Consider the following 14,522-nt stretch of genomic DNA (forward strand, 5'->3'; position numbering starts at 1 on the left):
ATTACCTTAGTGCCAAATCCATATTGATTAGCAGAGGATATTCCTGAAAACTTAAATTCAGGTTGATGAGCAGAGGATATTCCTGAAAACTTAAATTCAGGTTGATTAGCAGAGGATATTCCTGAAAAATTAAATTCACGTTGATTAGCAGAGGATATTCCTGAAAAATTAAATTCACGTGATACTCCGTGCTGCGGGTGCTTGTGATGTTTCTTCTGTAAAGAGGCTCACATCCCAACTGAACAAACTGCAAGCGCCTATAAATATAGGCAGAGACAGCGAAAAGGAATCACATCTTCGGAAGGCCTGGAGGGGTTAAACTCTTTCTGATGGAGACAAAGTTGGTCGTGAATGTCAATGCATGGCTTCTTCTATTGCTGCTGATGCTAAGCAGCGATTTGCTGTTATCCTCTTCCACACCACCCTCGAATTCGAATCCGTTTGTGTATATGAGTGTGGATGGTGAGAGAGCAGCTGTAAAAAGATATGACTACATTGTTGTCGGAGGGGGAACGGCAGGCTGCCCCCTTGCAGCAACACTGTCAGCCAAGTATTCGGTTTTGGTAATTGAGAGGGGAGGATCTCCTTACGGAATTCCCGAAATCCAGAACGCCAAAGCTTTTGGAAATCTATTAGGGGAGACCGACAATTACACTTCCCCAGCACAGTCATTTGTTACAGAGGATGGACTGACTCTAGCGAGAGCCAGAGTTCTAGGAGGTGGAACTGCTCTCAATGCCGGCTTCTACAGCAGGGCGAGTTGGGATTATATTCGCAAGATGGGATGGGACGAGACACTTGTAAAGGAGTCATATGAATGGGTGGAGAAGCAGAACGCCTTCCAACCCGATCACCTCTCCAGGTGGTCGTCGGCTTTCAGAAATGGGCTCCTGCAAGCAGGAGTTCTTCCATACAACAGATATACGTTGGATCATGTAGAGGGAACCAAGATCAGTGCCTCCACCTTTGACAACAAAGGCATAAGACATACAGCAGCAGATCTTCTCAAGTCTGCCAATCCCAAAAATATTGTCGTGCTTCTCAATGCTACCGTCAGCAGGATTCTCTTCAATTCCCCTGCATCTCGTGGTAATTCATTCTTCACCTGCATTCAAATTATGTAGGACATTCTCATACATGACTGCCATTTCACAACATTCGCTGCTAATATAGTTTACCTAATTTTCAAATTATTTATGGTCAAGATTGGACTAGTACATTTATATCAAGATCTGTAGATATAGATTCCGAACTTTCAATGTGAAAACTTGCAGGAAAGAAGCGTGGATCTTCTAGGAAGCCGAAGGCCAGCGGAGTAGAATTCATGGTTTTATCAAGTTTTTCTCAAAGGATCATCACGTTTCAGCGAGGTAATCGTTTCTGCAGGATCCATAGGCAGCCCCCAGGTGCTGATGTTGAGCGGAATCGGCCCATCTCGACATCTCAAAGAATTCAGTGTTCCTCTAGTCGTAAATTTGCCTTCAGTGGGCCAAGGGGTTCAAGACAGCCCCCGTGCAACCATAACCTTGCAATCCCCTAAACCCCTGGAATTCTCGAGCATACAGGTAGTGGGTATTCTTAAAGGCTCTCATACTTACATCGAGTCCAGCAGTTTCGTGCAGCCGGCTCCCAGTGTAAATGGAAGCGCATCTTCACAGCCCAAGAATGTATACGGTGGAAACATATTTGAGAAGCTGGCATTTCCATTGTCGAGGGGAGAGCTCTGGATACGCAGCAGGGATCCTCGAGACAATCCGTATGTTCGATACAACTATTATTCTCACCCCGTGGACTTACAAAGATGCGTTCACGGAGCGAGGATGATCGCGAAAGTACTGAATACAGAGTCCCTGAGGAAATTTGCATATACAACCAGCAGTGACTCCTCTCATGGCGCGACCGCTAATGAATTTCGCTTCCTCGGGACAGAGTTGCCACAGAACACGCGGGACGATGCAGCGATGGCTCAGTTCTGCCGTGATACAGTGAACACAATGTGGCATTTCCATGGAGGATGTCACGTGGGGGCTGTGGTTAACAAGAACTATCAGGTGTATGGAGTTGATAGTCTGAGGATTGTGGATGGCTCAACATTCAAAGACGGCCCTGGAACCAATCCACAGGCCACCACCATGATGCTTGGCAGGTAGCTATTTCATTTATGATATCCTAAATATTTTTTATATATAACAAGATTAACTATAACATTTTTATTGTTACATATTGTGATATGTGTGCATGCAGATATATGGGGATGAAGATTCTTGAAGAAAGATTCTGAAGGAAAAGACTGGTTCATGTAATGTTAATTTGGTTGCCTTATTTAAGATTCTGGAAAGCTTTGTGAACTGTAGTCGTTGTTTAGTTGGTTTGGCAGTAGGTAGATATAAAGTTGAAAAGTCAGTAACTATAAATAGTGTGACCGTGTATTGTAGCTGCAAAGTGTTACCGTGTATTGTACCTTCAAGCCTGTAAGAAACTGCATGTATTTTTTAAGATTTGTCGTGTAATGTTGAGATTACATAACTTTATTCACCGTGTATCGTAGCTGCAGCCAGAAAGTCTATTTATCTTTTAAGATTTTGTTTTGTGATATTCAGATTGCAAATCCAACCTTAAATAACTTTAATCGCCGTGTATGGTAGCTGCAACCAGAAAGTCCATGTATCTTTTAAGATTTTGTTTTGTAATGTTGAGATTACAAATCTTTATCCGCCAATGGGATATTATTGCTTTCCCTTTCATCTTGAAGTTAAAGGAGTTTTATTTTGTTTTATTGTTTTTTCAAAATTTTCATAATTTAATGTTACGTTATAGAATTTTGCTCTATTTGTTTTTATATGATGAGGTTAATGGTTTTTAGTTTTCTGCCTATTTTAAATATTATATTATATTTTTTTATAAAAATTTTCCTGATATAAAGTTTATAATATTTTTAAATTATTTATTATTATTATTTTATATATATATATATATATATATATTCAAAGGAATCTAATATTTTGTTTAATACACTGTTATAAGTAAATTTTTATGGGGCTAACATTTGTCTTTCTCTAGACTTTATGGTTTGTCTTCATTTTCTAAACCAAGCTATAACCAAGTGATTTTAACCCTAGATCTGTCCATTTTCACAAATTTCTCATTACTTATATTACCAATTGAATTGCACATATTATAATAATTTTTGAATTGTACATATTATAATAATTTTTAAATATATTTTATTTGTTGAATTAATTAAAATTATTATAATTTATAAAATACTATTTTTTAAAAATAAAATTATAATGTAGATTTTTTATATTATTTTGATGTTTACAGGAAATATAATTTTTAAAATAAAATTGAAAAAAAATTGGCATAGTTTTAAATATTATATTATTTTGAAAGTTTTCTTAAACCAAATATACTAAGGATTTATGACTAAGGGCTGAGACTTTATAAGGGTGGGCGAGCTTACTCTTTCAGCCTTATCACAATAGGCCAAAGATATCCTGTGAGATTTGAAACTAGATAGAGTAGATAACATCCCATTGTGCCAACTACTCATTGCCCCCAAATAAAATAAATAACTTTAATATGCTATGATAAGATAAAATCGTATTTTTAAAATAAGATTACCTAATATTGGAGCAGTATGTGCAATTATTTGAAGGTAAACGACTCTACTACTTTAAATTAAGATAAAACTATTTTATGAAGGTAAATGACTCTACTACTTTAAATTAAATTAAAATTAATTATTTTATGATTTTGAAGTAAGCAAAATTTAAAATTACTTTTAATGACTAAGATTTTGGTGTTCTGGGAAGTAAATAAATGATTTATGGACTCAAACCCCACAAACATGGGGTAAGTATGAATATTTATGTCTCTCAAATTATTATATATATATATATATATATATATATATATATATATATATATATATAACAATTAATTATAACTATTTTTATTATAAATAATAATTAAATTATAATAAAGTTAGAACTCATACGTAATTGAAAATTTGTTGAAAAATGCAACAATAAAATCCTAATTCAATTTTGTCCTATTAAATTGTAATTCTAATTCTCATAGCAACTTGTAGTAGTTAACTAAGTTAATTTGATATAGTTGATTTAGTTAATTAGAGTTGGGGATCATTTTGAGTTGTAATTATTTAATTCAGTTTAACTGAGTTAATTGTAGTTAAACTAGTTCCAACTAATGGAGGAATTAGTGGGAGATCCAGTAGTGGGGTGTAACCAACACTGCTAAACCAGCAAATTGAAGATTTACTCATAAATAACTCATGCATGTCAGATCAGAGAAAGACCCAGTTGAGATTGGAGTTCAGGGACAATGTACAATTAGTTGTAAAGACATCTAAATTACACCGATGGTGGATGGAATCAAAGGAATGCCTATTGATGGATTGCGTAGTTATGGATGAGGAATTTCCCAATTAAATATAGGCTAATGCCCTAGGAAAATGTGCAAGGAAATAGGAGCTTGGCAGGCAACAGATTTGGGTAAGTATTGGTTGGAGCTTGTTTGTGAAGCAATGAGATAGATGGTGATAGTGCAGAGTTTGCTGAGATAAACATTGTAATATTCTCAAATTTTCTAATTAATGCAATATACAAATAACAGGGTTTTTTAGATGTGGCTTTTCCTAGAAAATTATTATGTTATGCGTGATTGAATTCTTCCTTTTTCTGCTTCATGATTTCATCGATCAATTATTGTTTTTGCTGATGAGTAGAGTAGATTCAAGTCAATTGTTTTAGCATATTACAATTTGCAGTTTGAATCTACAAGGAATTTATAGATGGTATTGGAGCTTAAATCACTATAGAAGAGGAGAAAACAAGTTTGTCTTTTGCAGGAGAAAACGAATTTGCAACATCATACTTTAGATCGAACAGGATGTCGTTCTACATATTGAGGGTCGAATATGCCCCTGAGGGAAGTTCAAACTATATTTCTTGGAAGGACAGGATGGAGGCAGTGTTGGAAGAGAACAAGCTTAAGGAATTCATAGACAATGATATTCCTAAGCCTCCAACAACTGATGCTCAAGATTTGGCAGAGTGGAGAAAGTGTGTGGTAAAGGCGAGAATGATTATCCTAGAAGGAGTTTCAAATCATATTGTCTCAAACCTCGATGGTAAGGAAACTCCATTTACAATGTGGAAGGCCTTGGCAAACCTATTTCAAAATAGCAACGACCATAGGAAGTTGGCATTGAAGGACAAGCTTAGAAAATCAAAATGGAGATGGGCGATACAATACTGAAGTACTTGACCAAGTTCACCCAATGTCAAGATGAGCTTGGAAGTGTCGGTGTTACAGTTCCTGAAGATGATCTAGTGAGCCTAACACTTCTAAGACTTCCCAAGAGCTGGCACAACTACCAAGGCTCAGTTAATGGGAGGGAGAAGCTACCAGAGTGGGAGCGATTGTGGTCCAACTTGGTACAATAAGAGACCTAACAAAACATCAAAGATGGATCCTCATACAAGCATTATGATGAGGAGAACTATGCATTTTCTGGAAAGGAAATGAAAGGGAAGGGGAAGTCATCCCATTCCAAATCAGATTCCAGTTAGGGCGGCAAGAAGAAGGACATGTTAAAGATTAAATTCTTTCATTGTCATGAGCTAGGACACTATGCCAAAAAGTGTCTGCACAAGAAGGCCGGTAAGAAACTCTCAAGAGGAGCGACATGTGAAGCTCTTGCTTCACAATTTGAACTAGATTTCATCCTCATCACTTGCATGGTGACATCAATGATGGGTAGTGTGTGGTTACTGGATAGTAGAGCCACATTCCATATGACTAGAAACAAAGAGTTCTTTAGTGACTTGGAGGAGAAGGACCTCCATATTCACATCGAGATGGGAGATGATTGGATGTATAGGGCGACCGACATCGATACTGTTACTTTTCATAGGGAGTTTGGTACTCCTCTTACATTAAAAGATGTCATGTATGTTCCAGGTCTAAAGAATATTTTGGTTTTAGTTTTCATGTTGGAGGACCATGGCTACAATGTGATATTTAGAAAAGGAAAGTCTTTCTTTCGTCACATAGCCTCTGGATAGGTGAAGCAGATTGAGGTTCGAGTCAAGAACCTCTACAAACTGGATGTAGAATACTGCGCTTATTTGAGCACTAAAGTAGAGAAGGTGCAGCTCTGAGACATCGGTGAGTTGTGGCATAGAAGATTGGGTCACTTGCACCACGGAGCTTTGAAGATCATGCAACAAATTTCTACAGGACTTCCCAAGGGTACATTAGACCAAAGAGACACATGAAATGGGTGTAAATTGGGGAAGTACACAAACGCTTCCTTTCATGATAAAGACAATCAAGCGCAAGTGATCCTTGATCGAGTTCAATCAGATGTGTGTAAACCATTCTTGATAGAATCCATGACCAAGTACATGTATTATGTAATATTTGTTGATGATTTTTCTTGTAAGTGTTGGATTTTCTTCATGTAGAAGAAATATCAGACGTTCACTAAATTTTGTGAATTTAAAGCACTTGTCGAGAAATATACTAACAGGAAAGTTAAATCTCTTAGAAGCAATAACTGTGGAGAATATGTGTCAAATGAATTAAATAATTTCTATGCATCAGAAGGCATTCAACAGGAATCAATACCACCTCATAACCCATAGCAGAATGGGGTGGATGAAAGGAAGAAAAAAAGTATTGTGGGAGCGGCACAGGTGATGTTACATGATCAAGGCATACCTTTGCAATTGTGTGCTGAAGCATGAAACACAAAGGTTTATTTGTAGAACAAAATCCCTCATCGAATTCTCAGGATGCATACACCAGAAGAAGCCTTTTCAGGTAAGAAACCAAACATTGCACACTTCAGGATCTTTGGTTCATCAGTCTACTATCATGTTGCCAAGGATGCATGGAAAAATATAGATCCAACAACTGAGTTAGGCCTATTTGTGGGGTACAATGATGTTCCCTTGAGAGGGAGATTTAGTTACATGCAGATGAGGAGGCTTTAGCTCCAAAAGAGGAACCTCAGGATGATGTGGAGAAGCCACATGCAGAGGAGCAGAGAGTGGAAGCACCTACTCATGCAGAGAATTCCATGGATGGAAGGAAGTGCATTAGAGGGGCTTATAGATTGATTCATGATGCTAGAGATAATGTGAGAGAACCCACATCATATCGCAGGTAGAGGAGGTCACCAAATCGGTACACTGGCTTCATGGCTCTAATGAGCGAGAGTGTAGAGGTTGAGCCATCATCATTCGAGGAAGCAGTGCAACAACCAGTATGGGTTGATGCCATGGTTGAGGAGTATGACTCCATTATCATAAAAATTATTTGGGAAGTGGTACCAAGACCAGAAAACAAGTCAGTGGTGAGTTTTAGATGGATTTACAAGGTAAAGCAAGCAGTAGATGGGAGTGTGGAGAAACACAAGGCCAAATTTGTGGCCAGAGGATTCTATTAGGTGGAGGGAATTGATAACGATGAGACCCTTGCTCCAGTAGCAATGTACTCGTCAATCAGATCTATTCTAGCACTGTCAGCATAGATGGGACGGAAGATACAACAGATGGATGTGAAGACAACATTCCTCAATGGTATGGTTGAGGAAGAGGTGTATATGTTGGCATTATGATACAGGTGTTGTCCTTGATGTAAACTCACATAGATGACAATTCACAGTGCAACAAGTTAACATTAAAGGATTACAGATCAGACTCCATAAATGGTTTAAGAAGTATATGTTGGTTAATTTTTTTCAAGTAGCATATACACGCGGGTTAACATAACAAAAGGGGTGTATATGTATACACGCACTTTCACAGAAGGAAAATCATGTATGGGATGGAAAATCAAGGTTTTGGTCCAAGGTATTAGTCCGAGGTATTTGGTCCAAGGTATTGGTTCGAGGTATTTGGTCTAAGGTATTTGGTTCGAGGTATTGGTCCGAGGTATTTGGTCTAAGCTATTGGTCCGAGGTATTTGGTTCGAGGTATTGGTCCGAGGTATTTGGTCTGAGGTATTGATCTTAAGTGGTTTTGGTCCGACGTATTGAGAAAGGCATAAAACTATATAAGGAGGAGAAGATCATTAGGTCATAGTGTGCAAGTGAATGGGTTTCTGAGGAATACTTCTATCTAAAGTATATGTTATGTTGCAGGGGCTATGATTATGAGATGATCTGAAATATTTTGTGCACCTTGGATACAATGTTAGATCAGGATCATAAGAACTGAAATGACTTATGATTTCATGATTTGATGTTGATTGGGCTAGATTTGAATACTAACACATGCTTTATTCTGTAAATGTTATGATCTAGGTATGACAGAAGTTTGGAATAGTTATGAAGTTTTAAGTTAGTATTTTCAGATCTGCACGTTGGTTTGTTTTCATAAAAGTGCATACACGCGTTGGTTCGGCACATCGAAGTAGTGTATACATTATGAAATATGATGTTTGAAGTTGTAGTTGGTTTTGGTTGTTGATGCAGCATTCTAGGTTCTACTTTGTGTTCTAATGACAGTTTTCTGAATGTTCTGATTGATTGATTGTGATTTTCTTCAGTGATGATGGGTTTTCAGTGATTAGTTGTATTGCAATGGTGATTGATTTTAAGCTTCAATGTTGCTGATGGGTCCAATATGAAAATTTGATGAAACATGGCCTTTAGATTGTGGTGTTGTGTTCCAGGAGTATCCAGTTGAAAATTTATGAAACGTGGTCCTTGGAGGAAGAGAGAAGGTCGTAGACTTTTGTAGGTCAGCACCTACGTACTGGTAAACATATCGGCTAGTACAAGAGCCAGGGGGTTGGAGCTCCCTTCTAGCAGCAACTGGAAAATGAGTGAAGGTTGGAGCCTTATGTAGGTTGGTGCCTACGTACTAGTAAACAGATCATCTAGTACAAGAGCTAGGGGGTTGTAGCTACCTTCCAATAGAAGCTAGAGAACGGGATAAGGTTGCAGCCTTTTGTAGGTGGGTGCTTGCGTACTAGAATGAGTCTACGCTAGTGCAATATTGTAAATAGGTTTTTCTTATATTAAAAGAAGACATCTACAGGTGTTTTTTGTCCGGCATTGGCTTTCCACCTTGAATCTTGGTGTTCATGTGTGTTTCTTATGTGTGATGGTTTATTCTATTATTACTGCACATGGTTACTGTTTATATGGTTAATGAAGTACTAATGCAATAATTAACAATCAACATATGATGAATTAACTGAATCATAAGTTTGTTGGATATACGTTGGTTTCTTTAAAGACAATTGCATGTACACACGAGTTACCTTCATTGAAGTACCGTATATAAATCTGAGTATGAAATGAAAAAGTTATTGATTTGATAATACTAATTCACCCCCCCTCTCAGTATTATTTCCAACAATTGGTATCAGAGCAGGTCCTTCAGAAGAAGCTTGATCACTTGAAGGGAGATCTTTCAAAATGAACAATCATGAAGGCATGGGATCTATCAGACCACCAATATTCAATGGGAACAACTTGGTATATTGGAAAACATGAACTAGAGCGTATCTTTAGTCACTTGGAGCTAATGTTTGGGCAATTGTGGAGAAAGGATATCAATATCCAACAACAGTCCCCACGGATCCAATAGACAGGAAAACATATGAAATCAATGCCAAAGTTGTCAACTCCTTATTGGGAAGTCTATTAGAATGAGAATTTGTCAAAGTCATGCAGCAAAACACAACCAACGAAATATGGGATAGAATCATTCAAAGCTATGAAGGTGACTCCTAGGTAAAACATGCTAAACTACAAACTCTCGAAATCCAGTATGAAACTCTCAAGATGCATAGTGATGAAAGCATTTCTAGTTATTTCTTGTGAGTAGATGGGATTGTAAATCATATCAGAAATATGGGTGAAGAGATAAAGGAATCTACTTTAGTTGAGAAAATTTTGAGATCTTTGTCTTCTAAATTTGAGTCAAAAGTGTTTTCCATAGAAGAAAAACAAGATCTTCAAACTATTACTGGGACTCAACTCCATGGAATCCTAATTGCATTTGAAATTAGAAAAGGAGGTCCATCAGATATGAGAGAACCGTTTTTAAAGGATCAGCAAAGGGAAAATAAAAGGAAGAGCACAATGAATGAGGACACATTTCAGAAGAAGAAGATGAGGTAAATTTTGTCAAGAAGATTCAACAGGGTTCCAAAAGATTTAGAGGTAAGCTACCATTCAAATGCTTTGCTCATGGTAGAGTTGGTCATTATGCTATTAAATGCCCTCATGTCAAAGGAAAACTGTCTACAAAAGGTAATAGAAGTTATTATACTCATGATGATAGTGATGGCTTGTCCAATAGTGATGAAGACGATCAAGAAATTAAATTACTCATGGCGTATGAAAATGATGCCTTAAAAAATGAAGATTTCCTTAAAGAAATCAATCAACTCAAAATCAATTTGGAAGAAAAGGATACAATCTTAAACATAGTGACACATCAACTCACTGAAAAGGACAAACACAATGAAGTGTTAGAATGTGTAGTAAGTCTAACAATATAACTTGAAAAGACAAAGACTCTGAATCTTAGATTTGCTAAAGGATCAGAAACATTAGATGAAATCAATCAAAGTTTAGCGTTCGCCTATTATAAAGATTGGTCTTGATTTTCATGAAGGTGAATCTAGCTCACAAGATGAAGTAAGGAACTCTAATGAAAAATCTAAAATGTTCAACAAGGAGATAAAAGGACAACCCCTTCAACAACCAAGGAAAGAAAGACTTCAAAGAAAAACATTTCCACCTAACCATGGAGGGGATAATTGTTTCTTTTCTCTGACAAATAATGTTGAATGTTTTAAATGTCATAATTTTGGACATGTTGCAGCCAAATGAAGAATTAGAATGGTTCAATATCGTCACATAGAAAGATCATTAGTTTCCAGGTACTTTAAGGGATACTGTTTTGCTTACAATATGTTTGGTCACAAAGCTATTGATTGCGATAGAAGCAATATGAAACATGTAAGATGCTATATGTGTAACATGTTTGGACATAAAGCAAAGGAATGCAGGAGATAATTTCAGCCACCATACCAAAAGGAGAAAACATCATCACAATCCAAGGTATTGAAGAAGAGGAATTGTTGTCACAAAGATGTGGCATAGCTCAGTTTACAGACATAATAGACCCAGGGGGAGTTGAAAGTGTAAAACTTCAATATTCCAATTCTCATACATAGTTATTATAAAGAGAAGTCACATATATACGCAAGTTAGAAGCTGCACAGTCATGTATATGGTGTTTTGAAGAAAAAGTAGTGGGACAGACTTAGGAAAAGGGGTCTAATATGGTTCAGTCAATTATCAATTATCTATTCTGTTCTAATTGATGATGGTTATAGTCTGCTGATGATATGTGGAAGTGTTTTTGGCCCTCATAAGTTGTTAATAAGTTGATGAATAACTGGTTGATGATGATGCCTTGATGATTCTTACTAACAAATGCAATGATCATATCTGATAGTAAATAGTTGGCACAGGTTCAGGGGGAGCATATGTTTCTAATAATGAATTGTTGGCATTATATTAGAAGACCTTTGTACATGATGATAATTATATTTCCTAATCCAAATAGTTGTTTGATTCAAGTGACTCCTTTGATGATGGACATATACAGGCTGTTGATCTTGATGTTGCTGACAGATGTTGATGGTGTAGATCATATATGGTGTATGATAGTTGTTGATGACTATCATGGTCTTGTTTAGATTGTTGGTCCTTGTTATAAATGTCATGTATATCATTTGATGTAAAGGTCATGAAAAGACCTAATTTGTAACCCCACTATGCATGGGAAGGATGATGTAATAATTTTTTTTTTTCAGTCATGTATAAACATTTGGTATATCCCCACTTGGTTGGGTGGATGAGTCAAATATGGTGTATCCCCACTTGGTTGGGTGATTGATGTATGTATGAGTCATTGGTCTTAGGGAGGTCATACTCACTTAGTTGAGTTATAGAGTCATGTTATTCTTTTGAAAAATATCTTTGCAAACTCTGCATGTACTCAGGGGGAACATGGACAGCATAATGTATATCAAAAGGGGAGAATATCTTGGTCCACCCTTTTCCCTTGATGTCAAAGGGGGAGAGCATCTTGGTGTTTTCGTTGCCATTAAGTCCAAAGGGGGAGATTTTTGGCATTATGATACAGGTGTTTTCCTTGATGGCAACTCACATAGATGACAATTCACAGTGCGACAGGTTAACAACAAAGGATTACGAATCAGACTCCAGAAATGGTTTAAGAAGTATATACTGGTTCATTTTGTCCAACAAGCATATACATGTGAGTTAACATAAAAAAAGGGGCATATACATATACACACACTTTCAAAGAAGGAAAAGCACGTATGTGATGGAAAATCAATGTTTTGGTCCAAGGTATTGGTCTGAGGTATTTGGTCCAAGGTATTGGTCCAAGGAATTTGGTCCAAGGTATTGGTCCTAAGTGGTTTTGGTCTGAGATACTGAGAAAGGCATAAAACTATATAAGGAGGAGAAGATCATTAGGCCATAGTGTACAAGTGAATGGGTTTTTGAGGAACACTTCTATATAAAGTATATGTTATGTTGTAGGGGCTATGATTATGAGATGATCTGAAATATTTTGTGCACCTTAGATACAATGTTAGATCGAGATCATAAGAACTGAAATGAATTGTCATTGCATGATCTGATATTGATTGGGCTAGATCTGAATACTAATGCATGTTTTATTCTGTAAATGTTATGGTCTAGGCATGACAAAAGTCTGGAATAGTTATGAAGTTTTAAGTTAGTATTTTCAAATCTATACATTGGATCGCTTTGATAAAAGTGCGTATACACACTGGTTCGGCACATCAAAGTAGCATATACATTATGAAATATGATGTTTGAAGTTGCAATTGGTTGTGGTTGTTGATGGAGAGTTTTGGGTTTTGCTTTGTGTTCTGGTGAGAGTGTTCTGAATGTTCAGATTGATTGATTATGATTTGCTTCAGTGATGATGGGTTTTCGGTGATTGGTTGTATTGAATTGGTGATTTATTTTGAGCTTCAATGTTGCTGATGGGTCCAGTATGAAAATTTGATGAAACATGGCTTTCAAATTGTGGTGTTGTGTTCCAGGAGTATCTAGTCTGAAAATTTATGAAATGTTGTCCTTGGAGGAAGAGAGAAGGTCGTAGCCTTCTGTAGGCTGGCACCTACGTATTGGTAAACATATCAGCTAGTACAAGAGCCATGGAGTTGGAGCTCCCTTCCACTAGTAGCTAGAAAATGTGTGAAGGTTAGAGCCTTCTATAGGTTGGCGCCTACGTACTAGTAAATAGATCGACTAGTACGAGAGCTAGGGGTTGTAGCTCCCTTCTAGAAGAAGCTGGAGAATGAGAGAAGGTTGTAGCATTCTGCAAGTGGATTCCTGCATACTGGAATGAGTTTGCACCAATGCAAGATTGTAAGCAAGTTTTTCTTATATTAAAAGAAGACAACAACAGGTGGTTTTTGTCCCGCATTGGGTTTCCACCTTAAATCTTGGTGTTCATGTGTGTTGCTTATGTGTGATGGTTTATTCTATTATTACTGCACATGGTTACTATTTATATGGTTAATGAAGTACTGATGCACTGATTAAAGATCAACATATGATGAATTAACTGAATCATAAGTTTGTTGGATATACATTGGTTGCTTTAAAGATAGTTGCATGTACACACGAGTTACCTTCATTGAAGTAGCATATATAAATTTGAGTATGAAATGAAAAAGTTATTGATTTGATAACACTGATTCACCCCCCTCTCAGTATTATTTCCAATAGTATATTAAGTAACCTGAAGGATTTGAGACCTTCAACAGAAAGTCACATGTGTTCAAACTCAAGCAAGCTCTCTATGGACTAAAACAAGCATCTTCTGCTTGGTACACTAGGATTGACAACTATTTCATTGGGTTGGGCTTCACCAAAAGTGAAGCAGATCCAACCTTTACCATATTGTGGTTGAAGGTAAATTGTTGATTATAGTATTATATGTTGATGATTTGATTCTCACAGGTGATGAGAAGCTGATAAAATATTTCAAAGAAGATCTTGCAAGAGAATTCGAGATTAAGGACCTGGGGCTCATGCATTACTTTCTTAGTATGGAAGTATGGCAAGGAGATGAAGAATTGTTTGTCTCTCAGGGAAAGTATGCCAACGAGACACTGAAGAAGTTCCAAATGGAGAGAAACAAACCCATGGAGACTGCTCTAGCAGGTAAATGGAGGAAGGAGCACTAACACAAAATGGCTAATTAGTTACTAAAAAAATGACTAAAATTTGCATATAAACAACTATTTTTCAGTCAGTGACCAGTAGTGGCTAATTTACAATATCTTATAACGCAACTAACTTTTAGTCATATTTAGCTTAGTCATTAATTGATTGTCTTAATTTTATCATTTAGTAGTATATTTAGTCATAAATTTTTCCATTAATTTAG

The 14,522-nt window shown here is 36.8% G+C and overlaps 1 pseudogene across 1 annotated transcript; it reads left to right on the forward strand.

The window, feature by feature from the left end:
* The first annotated feature begins 280 nt into the window (after positions 1–280).
* On the forward strand, positions 281–2,531 carry LOC149152208 ((R)-mandelonitrile lyase-like; annotated as a pseudogene). Its single transcript, XR_016262529.1, has 3 exons — positions 281–1,079; positions 1,283–2,146; positions 2,245–2,531. The product of XR_016262529.1 is annotated as a (R)-mandelonitrile lyase-like (transcript).
* Positions 2,532–14,522: the final 11,991 nt, after the last annotated feature.

The sequence above is a fragment of the Pinus tabuliformis genome, chromosome 9 (genome assembly GCF_031772625.1).
Source record: "Pinus tabuliformis cultivar Carrire ecotype Pingquan chromosome 9, CPIR1, whole genome shotgun sequence".
NCBI classification, from domain to species: Eukaryota; Viridiplantae; Streptophyta; class Pinopsida; order Pinales; family Pinaceae; genus Pinus; species Pinus tabuliformis.